Here is a 23,881-nt window from a genome sequence, read left to right on the forward strand (position 1 = left end):
ATTACTAACTTTTACAGTGACTGATGTGCAAAGAATTTTTCTTTGATGTGGTGTAAAGGCGTCTATTCTCTTTTGCTTACACAATTATACCACCTACTAGTCAGTGCCCATTCCACCTGCTGTAGCTTTGTTCGGAAGTTCTTATTTCCCACCCTTTCAATATGGAATAAAATATATTTTCTTAAACTGAGCTTCACACAGAAGGAGAAGAGGCAAAAAAGGAACAGCAGCCATGCTCTTTTTGCCAAAGAAATGATTTAAGTGCCAAATTGGAAGTGTTATGATTTTCACGTGGTAAAGAGTTTGGTTGATTCCCAGAGAAACTGAAAATACAAATAGGCCAAGGCTAGCACTTCTGGGGAGTGGACTTTTTTAGTAGGGTGGGAATTCCAGCCCTTTAGGTTGCCTCTCTACACATTTTCCCTCTTTATCCCGCACCTACAGTACCTGATCATCAATCAATGGTATTTATTGAATTCTTACTCTGTACAGAACACTGTACTAAGTACTTGGGTGAGTAAATTCAATGGAGTTGGTAGACATGATCCTTGCCCTCAAGGGGCTTAATATATGTGGACACTTCCCACCCACTGACACACACTTTCTCCTCCAGTCTCATTCCCCCACTGGTTTCCCTAGCATATGTGTATACTTCTTCCTCCCCCTTGCAGTCATAGCTATAGGGCTGGTATTGCTCTGCTCTGGATCCCACCCATAATTCTCAAATGCCAGAATTTAGTGAGCAAGATAAAAGGCAGCTTGCTGGCTCCAGCACCCTGATCCTAAGCACCAGAAAGCATATTTTCAAAGCTTGTACTTTCCAAGCACTTAGTACAGTGTTCTGTACATGTAAGTGCTCAATAAATATGATTGAATGCAAACCTCCATTTCTAGAGCCATCTAGCAAAAATGAAGGTGCAGTAGGGCTCTGCTCCAATCTAATTTCAGTCCAGCCTCTGGACAACTAGAGTTGAGTCAATCCACCTGCAGCTGCCCAGAGGTGTCCCTACCCCTCTGGGGTTGTGATTATGGCTCAGCGAAGCTGTGAGTCCCAGCAGACTCCTTCCTCCAACATATCCCCACTAGGATCAGAAAGGTAACGCAATTAGGAAACCGTGGTGAATCTAGTACCTTGGGATTTACCTGTGAAGTACCTTGGGATTTACCTGTGATTGAGGTAGTCTTTCATCCTTGGCAGAGAACTTAAACCTGAAATTCTAAACAGGGAGAAGTAAGGCATGAGGTAAGGCATGCTCCCACAGACTTTCACACATTTCCGGCCTCTGATGATACTTGAGAGTTTCCAATCAAATCTGAATAGGCTCTAAATTTTGTATTTCTGCTCCATTATCTTTTTGAAGGCTGCTTCTTCCCAGGCCTCATCAATCCTAAAATCACTGCCCATTTTCCAGCCCCCGGGCTCAGAAGTAAAAGTTGGCTCCTTTTACTAAATTGCTAGTAAAACAGTTCCAACAGGGAGAAGTATATGCAGTTCAAAACATAAACTACAGAAGAAAAAGAGAGATGTTGGCAAAGAAGATAGCGGCAAATTTAAATCCTAGGCAAGATTTTGGGGACTTCCAGTTTCTGAAAATTGGTTCTAGGAACCATGCCCAAGAGGGTATGAATTGTAAACTTGCTCCAGACTGTAAGCTCCTCCTCTAAACGTTAAGCTCTCTGTGGGTAGGTAACATGTCTACCAACTCTGTTACACTGTACCCTCCTACACACTTAGTATAGTGTTCTGTTCAGTAAGCCCTCAATAAATACAACTGATTGATTGATGGTGGGGAAAGATTAGGAGAAGCTGGATATTTCTCTAGGAGCTGGGAGGTGCATTCATTCACTCAATTCAATCGTATTTATTGAGCACTGTGTGCAGAGCACTGTACTAAGTGCTTGAGTAGTACAAGTTGGCAACATATAGAGAAGGTATGTTGAAATAAATCTCTTCTGCAGGTTGGGGAAAGGGGATTATCCACTGCTTTGATTAGACACACAGAGTAATTCCTCAATAAATAACTGATAGTTTACAATATGAGAAGCAGCGTGGCTCAATGGAAAGAGCACAGGCTTTGGAGTCAGAGGTCATGGGTTCAAATAGCTCTGCCAATTGTCATCTGTGTGACCATGGGCAAGTCACTTAACTTCTCTGTGCCTCAGTAACCTCATCTGTAAAATAGGGATTAGGACTGTCAGCCCCCCGTGGGACAATCAGATCACCTTGTAACCTCCCCAGTGCTTAGAACAGTGCTTTGCACATAGTAAGTGCTTAATAAATGCCATCATTATTATTATTATTATTATGTGTAATAAGAACAATAATAATGACAGTATTTGTCCTTATTGTGTGTCAAGCACTGTACTAAACATTCAGGTAGATACCAAATAATTTTATAGGTCATCATTTCTTTCCCACATGGGGCTCACAATCTAAGTGGGAGGAAGAGAAGATTTATCTCTTCATTTTACAAATGAGGAAGCTGAGACAGATAAATTAAGGGGCTTGCCCAAGGTCACATACAGCAGGCAAATGGTAGAGCCGGGATTAGAACCCAGGTCCTGTGACTCCCAGGTCCAAGAATAAACAATCTACAAGCATAGGCAATTGCTCCCACAGACTTTCACACATTTCCGGCCTCTGATGATACTTGAGAGTTTCCAATCAAATCTGAATAGGCTCTAAATTTTGTATTTCTGCTCCATTATCTTTTTGAAGGCTGCTTCTTCCCAGGCCTCATCAATCCTAAAATCACTGCCCATTTTCCAGCCCCCGGGCTCAGAAGTAAAAGTTGGCTCCTTTTACTAAATTGCTAGTAAAACAGACTAGTGTTTTTTCTTCTAATTGTTTAACTTCCTTCTTGTGGAGAGAAAGCCTAATTTTTTTAAGGTTGCACTTCTTAAGGTTGACTTCTATATTAAATGAAGACAAACTGGGGACATTTTCTATAAAAACAGAACAGGGAGAGATCCCGGGATCGAGGATATCCTTCACATGCACACCACTTTCTTTTCAAAAGTAATTAAATCTATTAATTACCCAAAGGAACTGAAGTATATAAATCCCAATTAGAATCTCCTTCTAAATGGAGTATAACACAGCACAAAGCTCATGGCAAATTACTACTGCCAATGGCCCTCATCTTCACCTCCAGACTTTGGCGAGTTTAAGGGCAAGCAATAGGACTTTAAAGAACGAAGATAATCTCTGTAGTAAGATTAAAGGAAAATACCCCATTTGGTGTCAGAGAACCTAGAAGAATTGCCCCCAGGACCCAATTTCTATCGGAATTTTTGGGCCAATCTGGTGTCATCAGTCTTCTCTCTTTGCTTTTCCTCATTCCCCAGCTATGCTAGGGAAACAGATAGTGCATCATCTGGAGGTTTGGTGGGGGCAGGAGGAGAATGGAAACAGGGAAAAGAGAGATGAGATGAAGGGGAAGAGCAGCCATTTGAGCCAGCTGGATGGTCCCTGGATTTACCTTGATGTTTGCTCCCGAGACAACCTATTCTCCAATCTTTTTTGGATACACAGAATCTCCATACTACTCCAAGGCTATTTTATTCAGATTCCTTATCTGGTGATTTTCCAATGTGGATGAATTTCTAGAGAACCTTATGATAAAAAGGTAGCTAGTGAGCATACCAGCACTGAGTGAAACTTGAGTTGCCATTACACTGTCATCTTTGCAAAATCATGCACCTTTTCCCCTACTCTCTCACTCCCTTCTGCATCACCTAAGCACTTGGATTTGTATCCTTTAAGCAATTAATATTCACCCCATCCTCAGCCCCAAGCACTTACATATGTATCTATAATTCATTTATATATTTTAATATCTGTCTGCCCCTCGAGACTGTGAGCTCCTTGTGGGCAGGAAACATGTCTACCAACTCTATTGTATTGTACTCTCTCAAGCACTTAGTACAGTGCTCTGCACTCACTCATAAAGTGCTCAGTAAATACCATTAATTGACTGATTGAGAGATAATGGCTATTTCTATCACTTGCCTATTTACAACAGTCCTAAAAGCTCTATCCCCCAGTGCAATAAATATCCAGGTCTTGATCACAGTGCATTTGATACATCAATTGTCTAAAGTCCTACAGTCTTAATGTTTTTGTATATTTACATATTTTATACACATACACTTTCAGTCAATGGCATTTACTGAGCACTTACTGTACTAAGCACTTGGTGAGTACAGTAGAACCGAGTAGAAAGACAGGATCCCTGCCCACAATGAGCTTACAAACTAGAGGGAAGAGAGACTTTAAAATACATTACAGATAGACATATACATAAATGCTGTAGGAATGCAGTGAAAATTAAAGCGCGTAAGTATTACAGACCTATGGGCGTAGGTGACACAGAAGGGACTGTCAATAGGGGGAGTGAGAGCTTAGTCAGGGAAGACCCCTTGAAGGAGACATGATTTTAGGTGGGCTTTGAAGATATGGTGGTCTGTTGGATATGAAGGGGGAGGGAGTTCCAGGCCTGAGGGACGAAATGGGCAAAGGGACAGCAGTAGGAAAAATGAGATCAAGGTACAGAGAGTAGATTGATGTTAGAGGAGCAGATTGTGTGTACTGGTTTGTAGTAAGAGATCAGCAGATAAGAGCAGAGAGAGAGAGTTGATTGAGTGCCTTGAAGCCAGTGTTACGAAGTTTCTGTTTGATGCATAAATGAATGGACAACCCCTGGAGGTTTCTGAGGAGTGGGAAGATATAGACCGAACAGTTTTTCAGAAAAATGATCCAGACAATAAAGTATGGACTTGAGAGGGGAGATATGGGAGGCAGAGAGGTTAGTAAGTAGGGTCAGGCAGTAGTCAAGACAGGAATCAACCAATCATATTTTATTGAGCATTTACTGTGCGCAGACCATTGTACTAAGCATTTGAGAGAGTACAGTACAATAGAGTTGGTAGACATGTTCCCTACCCACATTGAGTCTACAGTAAAGAGGAGAATGATAAGTGCTTGGTTCAGTTTAGTAGTAGTTAAAAGGGAGAGGAAAGGAAGGGTTCTATAGGTGTTGTGAAGGTAGAACTGACAGGATTTCATGACAGATTCAAAGTGTGCGTAGAATGAAAAAGATGAATCTAGGATAATGCCTAGGTTATGGGCTTGTGAGACAGGGAGGATAGTGATTTGGGGAATGTCTGGGAAAATTAATTAATTAATGATGGCATTTTTTAAGCACTTACTGTGTGCAAAGCACTGGTCTAAGCACTGGGGAGGTTACAAGATGATCGGGTTGTCCCACAGGGGGCTCACAGTCTTCATCCCCATTTTTTTAAGGATGAGGTAACTGAGGCCCAGAGAAGTTAAGTGACTTGCCCAAAGTCCCACAGCTGACAATTGGTGGAGTCAGAATTTGAACCCACAACCTCTGACTCCAAAGCCCGTGTTCTTTCCACTGAGCCACGCTGCTTCTCTAAAAGACCCGGGTCTGGTGGGGGAAGATGTGGAATTTTGTTTTGGACATGTTAAATTTGAGGTGTTAATCAGACATCCAAAAAGAGATGCTTCTTCCTTTCTTGACTATTAGACATTTATGGAGACTGCTATAGCTGCTACTGTCCCCAAACCAGCATATTTCAAAATTGTATTTTGAAGCATCACTTCTTTGTTTGATAATACTTCGCTAATGGAAAGTCTAAATGAGAGAAAAGCATCTACCTTCAGAAACCTCCACGGAGGGTTCAAGTAGCATTGTACAAACGGAACATCGAAGGATAAAGCAATCACATAGTGTCAAGAATCCTCACAAGCAGAGGGCATTAATGAAAACACAGAGAGCATGACTCATAAATTGTGGCAAATATTACCTATAAATGAAAACAGGAAATAGAGTGCTCAGTGAAGTGGTTCAGGACCTCAGTTAGAAAGATGAAAGAATGGATTGTCCAAAGAGCCCTGCCACTATAAAATGGAGATTAGAATAAGAAGGTTTCACAGATATGAGAGCAGAGCACCTAAGTGTTAACAATGACTGAAAAGAAAGAAAGAAGGGGGATTGAGGTCTTGGCAGAAGAAATATCTTGTGGGTTGATGGGAGGGTGGCATATTTCTCTTTTACGCTCTCAGCCTAGGGAATACTTGAGCTCAGAATAATGTGCAAGCCTGAAGCTTCCAAAAGGAAAATCAGACAATACATTTTTATAATCCCTCCCATTTCTATAGCTATTATAAGGTAACCAACAGCTACTAAAAGCAGCTTCAAGGAATGGTACTACCATTATCTCCCAGGAAACAATTGAATCAAGAGAAAAATTACACTGAAAAAAGCTGTTAGGCATCTAACAACTCCTGTATTTAAATGACTTGCAAATTTTAAAATGCATATGCATATATAAATACATATCAAATATGTGTGCATGTTTAGTGTACATATGCATTCATTCACATATGTCATGACAATATGTCTGAGGCTTAAAATTTATAACCACCTTAAAAAGGGAAATTTGTTTCCGCTTCTGATTGCAAATTGCCTGCAACGAGGATGTCAGAAGAGTCACTCCTGGATGGGAAGTGAAGATTACTTTGTTTTCTCCGTCTCATAAGACTCTATCTAAGGAGAACGTTAAGAAGCAATGTTCTGTATTGAAAATAGGATCTCAAATTGGCTCATTCATTTCCATTTTATTGCTTGCTCTCTAAAAGAAAACTGGAAGGGCAATAAATGCTATTTCTTCTCAGCTTTATCAATTTTAGCCCCTGCTTTATAACTTCCACTGTCATAGTTATGTCTTGACCTTCCTATCAATTTATTTCTAATATATTTTTAGCAATTCATGACATTGTTTCATGTTCTCCAAGCACTCCCAGAATGCTTTGGAATATACTGTGCCTGAGTGGTGACAAACTAATGCTGTATCTACTTTGGACCTACTACAGACTGCTTCTTGCAATTTTGTTAGTATCACCTACAAATCAAAACAAACATCAAATGGCAAGACATGATCCCTAGCAATGAATAGCAGTTTTGAAGCAATGCTCAGTGCAACCAATCTTCATTGGTGGGACACGTGAGGAGAATGATAGCAGGATAATAATAATAATAATTTTGGTATTTTTAAGCCCTTACTATATGCCTAGCACTGTTCTAAGCGCTAGTCTATTAACCACAGTATACAGTGAACCTGATTGGGATTCAGGTGTACCTCAGAATGTAGGTGTAATGTGCTCCTCAAAAATGCATCATGACAATATGTCTGAGGCCCAAAATTCCCAATCACCTTAAAAAGGGTAAAGTGCTTTCACTTCTAACTGTGGATTGCCTGCTACAAGGATGTCAGCAGAGTCACTCCTGGATGAGAAGTGAGGAAAGGAAGATTACTTTGTTTTCTCTGTCTCATAAGACCATCTATGGAGAAGCTTAAAAAGCAATGTGCTGTATGAAAATAGGATCTCAAATTGACTCACATTTCATTTTATTGCTTGTTCTCTAAAAGAAAACGAAGGGCAATAAATGCTATTTCCTGTGAACCATCAAATTGTGGGATACATTGTCTCAAACTTGAATGTAATTTGTTCATTTCCTATTCGAGAGAAGGAGGAAGAGAAGGAAGCAGGAATAGAACTGCATGAGGGGAAAGTAGATGGAAAGGAAATTGATTTTCTAGTAGCGATTAGACACAATGTTGGGGACAGTTTACAGATTAAAGGCTGTGTCAGCAATTAGTGCATGGAGGATCTCTGGATTTACGTATTTTGGTCATTTGGAATGAAGGGTATGCTTGGAGTGAGGGCAGAACAACTATTTTAAAGATATAATAAAACCCAGTCTCATACGATATGATCAGTGGCAGAATTCCCAATTGGTCCAATCTTCTCAATCTAAAGAGGCAAATTTGCAGTGGATGCATCAATTTGCCAGATTAAAAAAAAATATTTATTAAACTAAAGTCTTTTCCATCGATAATATAAGCTACCTATACAGATTTTTAACTGCAATTCACATGCTATGATGCAAACAAGTGCGCTGCAATAAAGTAACCAGTGTGGTAGGATTGCCTGTATGACCACGGTGGCTTGAAAGTGAGCTTGTTTTAGAAGTAATGCAGTAGGTATGTGAAAGAATACTTTTTCTAAATATTGAATGTTAAATGCGGAATGCACTAAAAAAAAGCTCAAGAAAAAAGCGAGAGAAAGAAGCGCTGTCATAAAATTATTGTCATTAATTTTCTTCAACATCATTAATTCCTTTGCTGAATGAAAGTGGGGTGCTTGGCTGGGTAAATTTCAAGGTGGGCTCATAATGCAATAGGCATCTTTTTGTAATTATTTAACATTTTTAATGAAAAAACTAAGGGTAGCAATAAGCTTACTTGTTACAGGAAGCAGTGAAGCAGAGAAGCTGTGAGACCTAATGGAAAGAGCACAAGCCTGGGAGTGAGAGGGCCAAGGTTCTAATCCTGGTTCTGCCACTTGTCTGCTGTGTGACCTCCAGCAAGTCACTTAAGTTCTCTGTGCCTCAGTTACCTCATCTGTAAATTGGGGGTTAATACTGTAAGCCCCATGTGGGACAGGAACTGGGTCCAACCTGATTAGCTTGCATCTACCCCAGAGCTGAGTATAGTGCCTGGCATATAGTAAACTCTTAACAGATACCAGTGTGGCTCAGTGAAAAGAGCCCTGGCTTGGGAGTCAGAGGTCATGGGTTCTAATCCCATCTCCGTCACTTATCGGCTGTGTGACTTTGGGCCAGTCACTTAACTTCTCTGTGCCTCAGTTCCCTCATCTGTAAAATGGGGATGAAGACTGTGAACCCCATGTGGGACAACCTAATTACCTTGTATCTACCCCAGTACTTAGAACATAGTAAGCACTTAAAATATGCCAATATTATTAAATACCATTAAAAAATGCAGAAAACATGAAATGTTGTTTTACTATCTCCAGTATCCTTCTGTTTTTATTTTGTATTTATCCCCTATCTTCCATCTTTTATGTTGAGTTCATGTTTTTAGGGTTTGATGTTTTCCTTATGTGTTGATCACTGGTCCCTTTTCCCCTCTGAGGGTGAGAAACTAATTCTCGCCTATGTATTCTCTCCCAGGGTTTAGTACAGTGCTTTACTTACAGTGAGCACTTGATAAATACTGTGACTACTCAAGACTTGAAGTTGAATCATCACATTAATTGTAAAATACTTTTCATACCTATAAACTGTTCCCATAATTCTCATACACCTTCCAAAATTTGGGCATATTGTAGGTAAACGTCACCCCTAACCATTGATTCAATGGGAATTAACTAATTTGTTAGTTCCCATTGAATCAATTGCTTGTTGTGTCTTACGCTGTGCTAATCATCAGTCTCCTCCTACAGTAAAATAGCACAAATTTGTTATAGGTCATAAAGAAAGTTTCTGTTTTGGAATAAGTTCTGTATTGTCCCAAAGAACACTTTGACCTATGATGAGAATGGAACATACTGCCACATCTAACTAGGGAGTCATTACAGAGCTAGAAGTAGACATTTTCACCCATCCTGTGATGAAAACCCTTTTACAACTCTACATTTTGTGATGAGCAATTACTCTTCAGCTGTCTACACTCAGGATCAGTCACAACATGGAGAAAAATTATGGCATGACTCCAGGCAGTGATAATTGGTTGTGAGTTACTGAGAAAATTTACATCAGAGAATTGCCCTACTGTGAGGTCTACAGGTTCAAGGCAATATTTCCACTCATTTATTAAAATGCTCAAGGCGGATGGAATGAGGAAATTAGTGAGCAACTGGGTCCAAAGCTTGAGAAAGCTTTGTGCTCATTTGTTGTTTTGGAATCATTCTTATTTTTGTAGAAATTGATTTTAAATTGTTTGGGTTTACATTTAACAACCATTATTAACAGTAATGAAGTCAAAATCTGATGTTAACTTTGGAGAAGGGAGTGGAGGGGACATGGTTTGGCTCCACCCAGTGTTTTCTAAGCAGATTACAAAAACACAACCGGGGTATGACGCCATGGATTAAAGCAATGGGCTACTTACTATTTATAGAATCACAAATGTGCCTTATACTATCAGTGATATTTGTTGAGTGCTTACTGTTTGGAGAGCACTGAACAATTCACTTGGGAGAGTGCAATATAACAGAGTTGGTAGACATGTTCCCTGCCCAAAAGGAGATTATGGTCTAGAGGGGGAGAGTCACACTAACATAAATAAATAAATTGTAATATGTAATTTACAGAGATGTATATAAGGGCTTTGAGGCTGAGGGTGGGGTGAATACCAAAATGCCCCAAGAACAATCTCCCTGCAAGAATTCCATGTGGGACAGAGACTATGGCCAACTCTATTTGCTTGTATTCATTCAATAGTATTTATTGAGCACTTACTGTGTGCAGAGCACTGTACCAAGAGCTTGGGAAGTACAAGTTGGCAACGTATAGAGACGGTCCCTACCCAACAGCGGGCTCACAGTCTAGATCCACCCCAGCACTTAGTACAGTGCCTGCCACATAGTAACAGCTAGCAAATACTTAATTAATTATGAACAATCTCCCGATCATAGGGTAAATACTTGACTGATAAGGTAGGTAAGACAGACTCTAGAAATAGAGTTAATTCTTGTTATTGCTTCTGCAATTAGTCCTTCTACAATGTGGAGCCAGTTTATTAGGAAAACTATTCAAGAAGCTGCTACGTCAAGAGGAACTTCAAAGAGCACATTTTAGTAGCACTATGCATGCTCTGATTCCATGATGATGAGTGCTTCAAGACCACAGAAAAAGAGAGGTAAAGTATGTCTGCTTTTCCTGCACTAATGAAAATGCAGGTGCACTGGAAAGAGGAGAGATCATGAGAAATCCATCACCTTCCTGCTGGTAGAGATTAGAGGAGTAGCTCAAGGGTTCCGTACACTTAGATTTCCTCTCCACTGCATAGTTCACAATGACCCCAGAATCCATAAGGTAGCATATGGGAGATTGACAAAGATGGTAACAGTGAACCGCCCAGCCTAGAACCTACCTTGGAGAGATGTTTGTAAACTGAGACAGGCCAATTATCACAGCCTGGAACTATGCCATAACTTTCCGCAAAACTGGGTGGAATTGTCCTAATGGTGGGAAACATTGATTTCTTATCCCAATTCAGAGTGCTTGGTCTTTCAGTTTCTGTTTTGAGATGTATCATCTCAACCTCTGGCTAGTTGAAGCACATTTTGGATCAAGGATTTTCCACCCTATTTAACATTGATTGTAATCAGAAAATTCCACCTAGCTCCTTGAGGGATGGGGAACTTTAGCAATTTGAAATATGTTCCACTGCTTTGTGAATGTCAGTAATAAATGAGCTTCTGTACAGCAGCTGGTGCAATACCGGGAGAGCAGAATGCATCCTCAGAGCAATTACTTCATTTCCATGGTAACGACATAGCTGCTGTCCCTAAGTGTGTGATTTAGGGAATCAACCAAAGAAGCTACTTAGTAATGCTTGGAGGAAACCTGAGAATGAGGGTATATACTGGGTTTATTGTAAATGGAGTTCACAGGAAACAACTATTCATAGCATTTAAATATGTTTCAGTAAGCAGTACATAGAAACCAGTGAAGCAGGTATCTCGAGGTGAAAAAGAGAGTGACATGGGAGGGGAGGGAATCTGACCAACACTTACCCACCCACATCCAGGCTAAGTTTGAATTCTGAGTTTATCTTCCAGTGAGCCCGTACCCCATGGCGGCCCTCTAGAATGGAATGGGACCTCAGTGTGGCTTTAGGTCCTCCAGCAAAGGTGCCAGTAACAGTTGGAACATTTACCTGGACTCCTCAACAGTATTTTGGGATGCTGTGGTCTCCCGTGTCTCCAAAAACCTCCATCTTGGGACTTGTTTAGGTATATTTGATGGCTTATTTTTATGGGCGTAGGGACGTGAGGCTTTCAGCTTTTAGTTTTGAGAAATTGTGCTGCCACCCAGAATAAACAAGAATCCATCATCCATCGAGCGAGAATAATAGAAGTCCATTTCTAAGAATAGGATTATATATTTTTTCAAATGGGTATATATAATTAACCCAAAGCAGCTTATTTCAGGCACTCAGTGTGGGAAAGTAAGGGCATTAATAAAGCATATGGGTTAAAGTCAAATATCTTGGGAAAATTCCTGGCTAATCAAAACAAAATGAGTATTTCCCCTTAGTAATTTCTTACCAAAAATGATCTCTATATTGCTAGCTTCACATACCTGAACAGTTTACTTTTTCACAACAAAAGGTTTGCTAAATTAGCTTAGTAAGATAATATCCTTACATGCAAGCTATGTGAAAGGAGTGCCAATCATGCATCTGACTTTCAGCTACACCTGTCCACATGGAGAGAATATCACCACTGAGCTACAGCATTATCTTTGAAAACAGACTTATCTCTCTCTCTCCCTCCCTCCACACTCAAACACACTACAACGAAATCTTTCCCCCAAAAATATCATGTTTTGGGTATACTGAAACAGCATTTGAACTTTACCCTTTATTCAAACCACTGTTTCTCAAATTAAATTTGCTTTTAAAGCCTATACCTCTACTAGATGAAACCACGTTGTCTGATGAGCACAATCAAGTGAAAGCAACTCCTTCTTCCACCTAGGACTTACGTACTGTGAAAATGAATTCCCAAGTGTATTTGCTCAGAACAGTTGGCTTAGCTCCCAGGTATTTTAAGTGAGGTATAAAATGAACAAAATAGCAAATAGAAACTGAAGAGTGTGGTTTTCCGGGTCAAATGCAGTCCATGACCCAGGTCTTCTACAATTTCCCCTCTGAGTCTTTCTCTAGGTTTTCTTTCATGCTAAAATGCCTTTCTTTAATTCTGCTCCAGGATTTGCTTAGATTCTCTCCTCTGCTTTCTAAAACACCAGTAGATAAGAGAACAGATCCCTTCAGCTTCAGATCCTTCTTTGATGCTGGAGGAAGAGAACTGGTTTCCTTGAGCTCTTTTCTAGCACAGAATACTCAATAAAAGCAGATGTTATATAAAAACATCATCTCTGAGTTCAGTATTTTTCCCAAGTAAGAGCTAGTACCAAATCCTACATAACTGTGAAAGACTGTCCTTTATTCATAAACATTTCCTTTTCATGAGCAATTCCAACAAAAGAGTGTGAAAAAAGAAGAAATGTTGATCACTTCAGCTATCGATGGAATCAGGATTGGTTTGTACTTGAAATGTCATAGTGGAAATGCTCAAAGGGGGCCTAGGAACACACTCCACAAATCTTAGAAGATCCATCACCCGAACAGACCAACAGGCCATTAGTGAACTCTGAAATGTCACTGTACCTTAAAGTGGGAAGCCCTGAACATATCTGCCAATATGTCTCCCATACATTTACACCTGCTGTCTTAAATGAAAACCAACGATTCAAATAGTCCAGAAAGCAAACACCTTGATATCCCTTTGAGTCTTTTTACATCCTAGACTCTGCAAAATGTGAAGCTCTGAATTATGACAGGTGTGTAGTTGTGGTGTCAGATGTTCATTCCCAGAGCTATGTTATACAGCAGTTCATAAACCCGATTGATTGATTGATAAACCCATCATCTCACCCTACAAAAAATAACTACACTGGGGAATAAAATATTTTGAAAGCTGTCTGGGGCCTGGCTTTTAAAATTCGTAATTTAGCAAATAGAGAGGATTCTAAAGTCCAACCTACACTTGACTTGAGAGTAGTGGGTGCGTAGTAATTGCACAGGGGAAGTGTCTACTGGGGTTTATGCCATCAACGATTAGAGTTTTTGACTAAAGAATTACCTATGGTAATTTATACAGTTGACAGGATTAGTAGGAGTCCAGGAAATAGCCAGCAAATATGGTCAGCAAAGACCAGCCTGTTGTTGAGTAGGGACCGTCTCTATATATTACCCAATTGTCCTTTCTAAGTGCTTAGTACAGTGTTCTGCACACAGTAAGTGCTCAATAAATACAATTGAATGAATTACCACAGCTACTGCTGTTTCAGGGTCCCGTAGTTCAGTATCAGAAAGTTGCTGTGGTCACTTTGGCTAAAAATGAGCTCTGCATGCACATTTCTTTTGTGCCACTGACAGTGTGCTTGCACCTCTGACCATCTATCTGTTGGTTGCACTCCATGCTCAGGGGAAAAATGGCAAGCAGGGATTATGAAATGTGATTGATCTGTCCAAATCATCACCGCTATCACCAGTTTCTTCCCACAGGTTCTTGGCTCCAGTCATTTTGACTGAACTGAGGCTCACCCATTCTTTCTGATGGATCTCCTACTACAACACAATCCACGCAATTTGCTCCTCTAATGCCCATCTACTCATACTTCGATCTCATCTATCTCACTGCCAACCTCTCACTCATGCCCTGCCTCTGGCCTAGAATGCCCTTCCGCTTCTTATCTGCCAGATAATTACTCTCCTCACCTTCAAAACCCTATTTTTTCTTGATGGTATTTGTTAAGCGTCAGGTACTGTACTAAGCAATGGGGTAGCTACAAGTTAATCAGGTGGGACACAGTTCCACATGGGGCTCACGGTTTTAATACCCACTTTACAGATGAGGTAACTGAGGCACAGAGAAGTTAAATGACTTGCCCAAGGTCACACAGGAGACATGTGGTGGAGCCAGGGTTAGAACCCAGGTCTTTTGATTCCCAGGCCCACGCTGCTTCTCTGAAGGCACATCTCCAAGACGACTTCCCTGACTAAACCCTTATTTTCTCTTCTCCCACTCGTTTCTCCTTCACTCTGATTCACTCCCCACAGCACTTATATACCTAACAATAATTTATTTATATTAATGTCTGTCTTCCCTTCTGAACCATAAGCTCATTGTGGGCAGGGAATGTGTCTACCAACTCTGTTATATTGTTATATAGAACTCTCCCAAGCGATTAGTACAATGCTCTGCACATGGTAAGAGCTCAATAAATATGATTCATTGATGGGAGACTTCATCACGCATACAAAATAAGACAATCAGATGAGCAAATCTGCAATCAGTAATAATAGGACATGGGCTAGCTGTTTGCCTAGACTGATTTAAGAAGCCCTCCGTAGGACCCAGTGGACTGCAAACTTTGTTGAATCAGTTAAATGTCAATGATCTACAGTGAGAGCATTTCAAGTCCCTCTGTAACTGGTTTCAGGGATTACAGATTCTTGTGGAAACTTTTCCTGCAGTCAGTTTAACAAATCAAAACTTCTATTAAACGCTTTTGCCTTGGAGGCCCTTTTGAGAGGTCTTGTCAACATTCACATTAATCCTGTTCCCTCTGTGTCAACTGGGTAATACTTTCTATTTGTTGAGGGTGTTCTAAACAACTTAAAAGCAGCGGGACCCATACTGGGGAAGCTCCTGGGCAGAAACCTGTGCGAGCAAATGAGGACTGAGTTAAAGAGCTGATCAGAGACAATAACTCTTGGGACTTGGATCAAAAAGAAGAAACAATATACTGAGTGTCATCAGAAGCAGCGTGGGATAATGGATAGAGCACGGGCCTGGGAGACAGAAGGTCATGGGTTTTAATCCTGGCTCTGCCACTCGTCTGCTGTGTGACCTTTGGCAAGTCACTTCACTTCTCTGTGTCTCAATTCCCTCATCGAGACTGTAAGCCCCACATGGGACATGGACGGTGTCCATCCTGACTTGTTTGTATCCACCCCAGCACTTAGTACAGTGCCTGACACATAATAAGTGCTTAACAAATACCATTATTATTATTATTATTATTATTATTATCAAACAGACCCATTCATTTCTTCTACTAAATTCATATTCACCCCAGAAAACTGATGAAATGTTTATGCTCACTGAAAATGACAGGATAACTCTATAGTTTGTAATACAAGCACTATCACCAGGTCTCCCACTTATGCCCAGATGTATACATGGCTATTTCATGATGTTACACCTTCCTTAGGGAACAGGATGGCCTAATGGAGAGAGCACAGGCCTGGAAGTCAGAAGGACCTGGGTTATAATCCCAGCTCTGCCACTTACCTACTGTGTGACCTTGGATAAGTCACTTAACTTTTCTGTGCCTGTTACCTCATCTGTAAAATAGGGATTGAAGCTGTGAGCCCCATGTGAGATATGGACTGTGACCAACCTGATTAGCTTGTATCTACCACTGCACTTAATACTGTGCCTGGCACATAGTAAATGCTTAACAAATATCATTTAAAAAGAAAAATCACAACTTTTTGGTGCCTCAGCTTCCTCATCTACAAAATGGGAACTGTTTTCCCTCCTACTTAAACTGTGAGTCCCATGTGGAACCTGATTATCTTGCATCTACAAGAGCACTTAGGACTGTGCTTGGGGCATAGTGCTTACTTAACACTTGAATACCACAAATTATTATTGTTATTATTATCTATTCTTATCACTACTAAAGACATTATATGACCCTGACCATGCTATCTCAGCTCCTCTTTGAAGAGTAAAGGACTCATCAGCTTCATCACAGACAAGGAGGGAATCATGAAGAGATGGCAGCACCATTCCATATTCTCCTCAATTCAACATCTACCCCGGAAAATGAGAGCTTCGAACACACAGAAAAATGTTCCAACCTGTAAAGCCATGACACTTAACCCAGCTATTGAAGCTGACACTGTGGCAGGCAGAACCATGAAAAACATTTGCTTTTCTTCATAACCCATGACTCCATGAATGCCCAGATGCAAGGAAGCAGTTTGAAAATAAAATAGGGACAACCTCATTAGTGCAACAAGGATTCATCCTTCATTGTAAACAGTGCCAGAGGATGTCCCAATTCTACATAGGGTTTTTCAGTCATATTTGCATGTATGGGTACTGTTGTCTTCAGGTTTGAAGGAAACATATAGTGCATTTATTATATGCATATTATGTATGGTCTGTTAGAAAGTAGCACATATCGATTGGCACATCTGTGTGGACGCAAAATGCAAAATGCAAAGTACATGCTTTAGTATCCTGAGTATACTTTCCCTGTCATGCTCATTGCAGCATTTTATAAGCATTTCTTTTCTTCCTTAATTGCACTGTGCTTGTGATTTGGGATTTCTGAATCTGAAAAACTCAAAGATTATGCAAAGATTTCTAGAAGTGAAAGTTGAAAAAAAATTCAAATAACAGTGACTCTCAAGAATGATGAAATGTGGAAATTGAATGCTGTCTGTGAATTTCCAGGCCTGACTTCCATATAAAGAAGCCACTGATCCAGACAACTGGGAGTCATGAGGCCTGGGTTCTAGACTGATTCCAACATTTGCCTGCTATATGACTTTGAATGTCTCAACTTTCCTTTGTATCAGTTTCCTCATATGTAAAATGGAGATAAGACATCAGTTTTCCCTCCCACTTTGACCGTAAGCTCCATGTGGGAAAGGGATTTTGTCCGATCTGATTATACCCACCCCAGTGTTTGGCACATAATCCATGCTTAATAAATTCTAGCATTATTATTACAATTTAGGAGGGAAGCAACACTGTGTTTACAGGGACCTGAGGGAGCACAATGGGGAGTGTCAGGGGTTCTCCCCAGGGAGACACTCTAGGTTCTGTGGATTATAAGGGTCTCGGTGATGTTACAATATCTGCATAACACATGCGGTGTTTGACTGGTACTTCTGGGTTGGCAAAGGTGCGAATAACACCACTGGCCACCCTATCCCCTCCCCTTCCTAAATTGATTCATTGGTTTCCTTATTCTCTCTCCTCCCTGTCCGGGGTGAACATGTAAGAGGAAGCACAGCCTCTCCCAACTGTATTCTGGTCCAAACACACAGAGGCCCTGGCCACAGAACTACAGCACCATAAAACTCAACACAGGTAGCTCTCCATGGCCTGGTGCCTTGTTGGCAGTGGGCACAGGGCAACTGTTGCCTTCTCCCAGTCAATAAAGCCTTCCTAGCCCTACCCTACACTCATCTGGCCCCATCGCCTTCTTCCATCTGCTTTTCTCCTTCCAGCAGATTCATTTAGGGAAGCTGTCTTACCATCTCATTGAAATATACTCTCCTAAGTGTTTAGTACAGTGCTCTAATCCAATAAAAGCTTAATAAATACCACTGGCTGATTGATTTGCTTCTGAGCTCTCATTGCTAAAGGGAATTTTCCTGACATTCAATTCCCATCTGGGGAAAGGAGATGGTTACGCCGAAGGTACAGATAACTGGGATGAAGCCTCAACATATGAATTCTAGACTGTGAGTCCGTTGTTGGGTAGCGACCGTCTCTATAGGTTGCCGACTTGTAGTTCCCAAGCACTTAGTACAGTGCTCTCTCTGCACACAGTAAGTGCTCAATAAATACAATTGAATAAATATGAATTTTAACTTCAGGAGCTCCCACATTTTTCAATGCTTTTATTCCTAACATATAAATACAGAGAGAAATGTAATGCGGCATTAAACTGGTGGCCCTCTAAAACTCAGTCTCTTGATCTTTCTAGGGCTAGTACTTTCATTCATTCAGTTGTATATATTGAGCACTTACTGTGTGCAGGGCACTGTACTAAGCACTTGGAAAGTACAATTTGGCAATAGAGACAATGCCTACCCAACAACAGGCTTACAGTCTAGTACTTATTTGCATATTACAAAGAACACTGCTAACCTCCAGCTGTTCCTAGGTCAATCCCTTTGATATCATCCTTTCTGAAACTTCTCAGGATTTTCCCACATGGCTGCTGCTTTTTGACCTTGCCCAATTCCTGGGGGGAGATCAGTTGCATTTGATTTTATTTTAAAAACAGATTAAATACAACCATAGAAAGTATAACAGGGAATGCAAAATACGATGGGAACTAATTTTTCAAATGGCAAAGATTATGTGTTGCCTGGTCCCCAGATCATCAAAGAAAAAATAGGATCCAATGGTAAAATTAAAATAGCCAAGTGTAGGTTGATGAATGCATGCCCCTCAAGCTTGATGCGACCCTTTCACGTCCTATACCATAAGTGTATCTTTTTCCATGTAAGGAATTGTACTGCTAGTACTCCAACTCTACACCAAAATTCAACTGCTTGTCCCAACCCTTGCAATACTTTCCAAATGAAAATTGCTATTTTTACTTGAGTCCATTTATCCTAAAAATATTTTGAAATTAAATTTCCACATGCTGGTTCTCTTTTATTCATCTTGAATAGTCAAGTTCATAAAAATGACAGTATTCTGGGGCTTTCTATAGAGGAACAAATCTTTTTGAGAGCATAAATGAAGCCTTCATGAATATAAATCAGTGCTTTACTTTTTCCAGTGTCACATGCGATAAATCAATTCCCTAGTAGGTGACAACAATATGGATAATAAAATATCATCTCATCTCTATTTACATTGAAGGATTTAAAAAGCTAAATAAAAAGGAATTTGAGAGTGCGGAGAATAGAGTTCTGCTGTCCCTCAGAAAGATAACAGGGTTTCCAGCTATTATTCAGTTTATAATGTCATTCAAATTTCTCTTTTCCATCTCCATGATCTGTTACAACTTCATTTACACTGCCATGGTCCACAGACCACGGAACAAGGAAAAGGCATGATGGTAAAATTATTTATAATTTCACCATTAAGAAAGCATGGTGATAGATGGAGACAATCAATCAATTAATGATATTTGAATGCCCTATACTGTGCAAAATGATTGGTAGAATCTAATGAAAGTAGAAGATATTGTCCCTATTTTCGAGGAACTGACAATCTGATGGAGTGAAGGGATGGGGGGAGTAAAAGACACCAAATTGTTTCCAAATAATGGAAGTAGAAAGAATAATGCTTTGAATGTTGGTGGCAGGAGAATGACATAATAAATAAGCATAAATTGACATAAACATTTGGAATATATGTAGAAACGTAAATGCTAAGGGTGTCTGTTGGATTGATGTGCCCTAGGGTAATGGAAACTAATTGGGGAAAGGAGGAGGTGGGTTTTCAGGAGATTTATAAAGATGGGAAGAAATATGATCTGAAGTATTTGAAGGCAGAGGGAATTTCAAGTAGAATGATGGGCATAATTATAATTGTGGTATTTGTTAAGTGTTTCTTATGTGCAAAACATCCTACTAAGCATGGGGTAGATACAAGTTAATCCAATAGGATACAATCCTTGTCCCACATAGGGCTCATAGTCTAAGTAGGAGGGCAAATGGGGATTGAATCACGATTTTACAGATAAGGAGACTGAGGTCCATGAAAGTTAAGTGACCTGCCCAAAGTCATCCAGCAGGCAAGTGGCAGAGCAGGGATTACAACCCGGATCTTCTTACTCCAAGGCACAGGCTTCTTTCATTAGGGCAGAAGTTGGAGGTGGGAGAGTTGGGAGAGTTGGTAGTAAGAGGCAGAGGAGGAGGAGAAGGAAAAGCAATGGTAGTAGCCATATTTATCAAGTGCTTACTTATTGTGCTGCAATGTACTAGGACCTCTAGGAGTGAGTGAAAAGAAAGGACTTGAATGTAGTAGGTAAAGGGAGATGTTTAGTGTGGCAGACCTAACATCTGTAAGCCAGGCCACCTGGCCTTCTGTGCTCACAGGAAGACTTACAAGGAGCAATGAAGGAAGTCAGACTGCTAGATGAATAACTTTTGACGCTGTTCTGAGAATGGGAACGTGCAGATCTAGGCATGAGCTCAGCCTTGCTGATAAGCTTAGCCTTGGTGATGAGCTCAGTCTTGCTCATGAGCTCAATCTTGCTGATAAGTTCAGCCTTGCTGATAAGCTCAGCCTTGCTGATAAGCTTGCAGTCATCCGCCTGTCCCCTGACTCCCTTGAGGCTCCTCACTGTATAAAATCCTCCACAGTGTGCTGAATAAAGTCTCCTTGTCCACCTTGAGACTCGCCTGGCCTGCGTTCTTTCATTGCGAGTGCCCGTCTCCCCGCTGCGCCGGACGCTTGGAGGCAGACGGCAACAGTTTAGGATGAGAACTGATGGACAGCCTTAAAGCCACCTGTCAAGAGTCTCTTTGTAATGTGCAACAAATCCTGTGGAAACTGAGGAAACAATAGGAGAGCCAAATAGAAAACTAGCTCAGGGAGACTCTTCTGGCCTTCCTCCAGCTCCTCATGGCCAGTTCTCACAGACAGTCTTTCTTTCACGTCTCTGAGAAAAACCATAAGACCAGCCAGAATGCCTGATGTTCACTCTGGAATATTTGAAAACCAATGCCCTTGCTACATTCATATAATACTAATTAATAATAATAACTGTGGTATTTGTTAAGCTCTTACTATGTACCAAGCACTGTACTAAATGTTCTGGTAGATACAAGATAACATGGTTGGATTCAGTCCCTATCCCACATGGGTCTCACAGTCTAAGAAGGAGGGAGAACAGGTATTGAATCCCCATTTAACAGATCAGGAAATTGAGGCACATCTAAGATCCAAAAAATTATGCCTGATATTCCTGAGGAAAATATTTTTTAAAAAATTTTCCTTGATTTGTACAGCATGCACATCTTAGTCAAGAAGCAAACAATTAACTCCATGTAAATTTGGAAGAGAGATGTTGATCTTCCCCAATACCAAGCCAAAGGAACAATTTAGCACCAACTTTGCCCCTTTTCTTGTTGCTTCCATATCTATTCTAGACTATAAGAAGGAATTATCTGTATTTGTCCTGGTATAGCCATGTACCATTTTGCCTGAGGGTAGGGGAATAGTCAAAGTAAAACTTAACTGTGTATCTAAGCAAACAATTCTTTCAGAACAGATGTTATAGAGGCCCAGCGGGCACAATCTCCAACAATGCAGAGAAGCAGAAGCATGGCAGGAGACAGTAAAAAAAACAGACCAGCCTTGTGCTGCTGTCGGGAATGGGAATGGGCTTTTTCTCTAGCCGAGGTTATCAGAAAAGGGATGATGCCAAGGTAGAACTGAAAGTGGAGTCATGGGCTGAAAGTAGGCACTGCAAAGGACAACTTGCAAGTGATGGAGTTTAGAAGGGGTTGTTGAAGGCTCATCATTCTTTCCAGCCATTCTACCCATATTGATAAAGTCCATCTCCAGGGCTATCATCATTGCACCCTTCTCAGATGTGTCCTAATGATCATGCAACCTCACTGGGCACGGACACAAAACACAGGTTTCAAAAAAGGAAGGCTCATCACAGCACTCTCCCTCATGTTCTTCTATGGGACCTCCTGACTTCCCTCTCCCAACAGGAAATAATCTAGTCTTCAGGATTTAGAGGTACTTGGTTGGATAACTGGAAAAACTGTCTTATTAAGGCATAAAATACTCAATTGACTACTGGTAAAATATGATAAGCTAAGTTGCATATGCTCTTGCACTGTGTGGCTCCAGTTCATCTGTTGACTTAGATAATGCTAAACCATTTCTTCAGATGCTGATTATTTTTTTCACAGCAATTTCACTTTTTGCTTTGAACGCAAAGTGAAATAAGCATACAGGGCATATCTTATTCATGTTTCTTTTTACTTTGATATCTTGGTGGTTCTTCAGTTTACTGAGCTATATAAAGAAGGCTTAGCTTTAGCAGAATTATCACTGTTTCAGTGTTCACAAGTCTCACTGCACACATTTTTAATCAATAGGAAATATGTATTTTAATGAAAAAGCACGAGAGCAAGATAATTGAAAACCATACATAATCCCCAAACTCACTCCAGTCATGGATATCAACCACCTTTTATGAAGAGTATTAAGGAACCAGCTAAGCGAAACTACCAACATTCCTATCCTCCTCGGGGTGGAATTACTGATCCACCTGACATAATTTACATTAATTTACATGCCTGCAAGGAGGGAGTTCACCCCCACTCCAGTACAATTGGGCCCCTTGAGGATCAGAAGTAAGCCATGACTCCAACTTTTGCACCTCTTCCTTGTCCTCTTTCTCCTTCCTTTCTCTTCCTCCCTTTTCCATTCCCTCCTTCTCTCTTCCCACTTCTTCCATTTCTTCCTCCTCTTTCCCTTCATGTTCCCTTCTCTAATTTCCCACCCATACACTCAAAATAAAAAACCAGCACCCCTGACCATGCTTGATCACAATTCTAGATAGATTGCAAACATCATCACTGTTTTTAGTGTCAAAGTCCCAGATCTTAAAATTTTCACCTTCAGAGAACTTTTCACCCCCACACAGTGATGGTGCCATTTGAGGTCTCATTCAGGCACAAGTGGACAGGCTGCTTCCTAGAAAAGATGCATGGTACATTGCTGGAGAAGATACAGAGTACATTGGTTTCCAGCACATTTTCATGCCCGCAACTCCCTAGTGCAATGGAGTTCAGGCAAACATGCAGGCCCTGACATCCCCCACATAATTATTTCTAAATGTAGTAGAGTTGCTTTTCAGTTTGCAGATGATGCTGCCAATGAAGAAACTGAATGTATGAGTGAATCACTGAGAAAGAATATTTTGTTCACTTACACGATGTGTCCATGAAAATAGAGTAGATTCTATGTTCCACAATAGGGCAGTCAACTTTAGGAGATGGAGTAAACTGGTCACCAAGCAGACTCACCCCACCTGCATGACTGCTCTCTTCATCCCCCCAGTATTTCTCAATCTGTTCTCTTCATCCCTCCCAAGATAATCCTCTGACTGCAGCTTGCTCTCGACTCTCCCACTTCTGCTCCTTTGTTCACGCTGTCCCTCCTTAGAACTCTCTTTCCTCTACAAAGGAGCAGTGTGGCCTTGTAGAAAGATCATGGGCCTGATAGTAAGAGGACCTTGGTTTCTAATCTTAGTTCCACCACTTGTCTGCTGTGTGACCTTGGCTAAATCACTTAACTCTCTGTGCCTCAGTTTCCTCATCTATACAATGGGGAGTCAATACCTCTACTCTCCACTACTTGGACTATGAGTCCTTTGTTAAATAATAATGATGGCATTTGTTAAGCGCTATGTGCTAAGCACTGCTCTAAGTACTGGGGAGGATATAAGGT

Source organism: Tachyglossus aculeatus, chromosome 2 (assembly GCF_015852505.1).
Source record: "Tachyglossus aculeatus isolate mTacAcu1 chromosome 2, mTacAcu1.pri, whole genome shotgun sequence".
Lineage (NCBI taxonomy): Eukaryota > Metazoa > Chordata > Mammalia > Monotremata > Tachyglossidae > Tachyglossus > Tachyglossus aculeatus.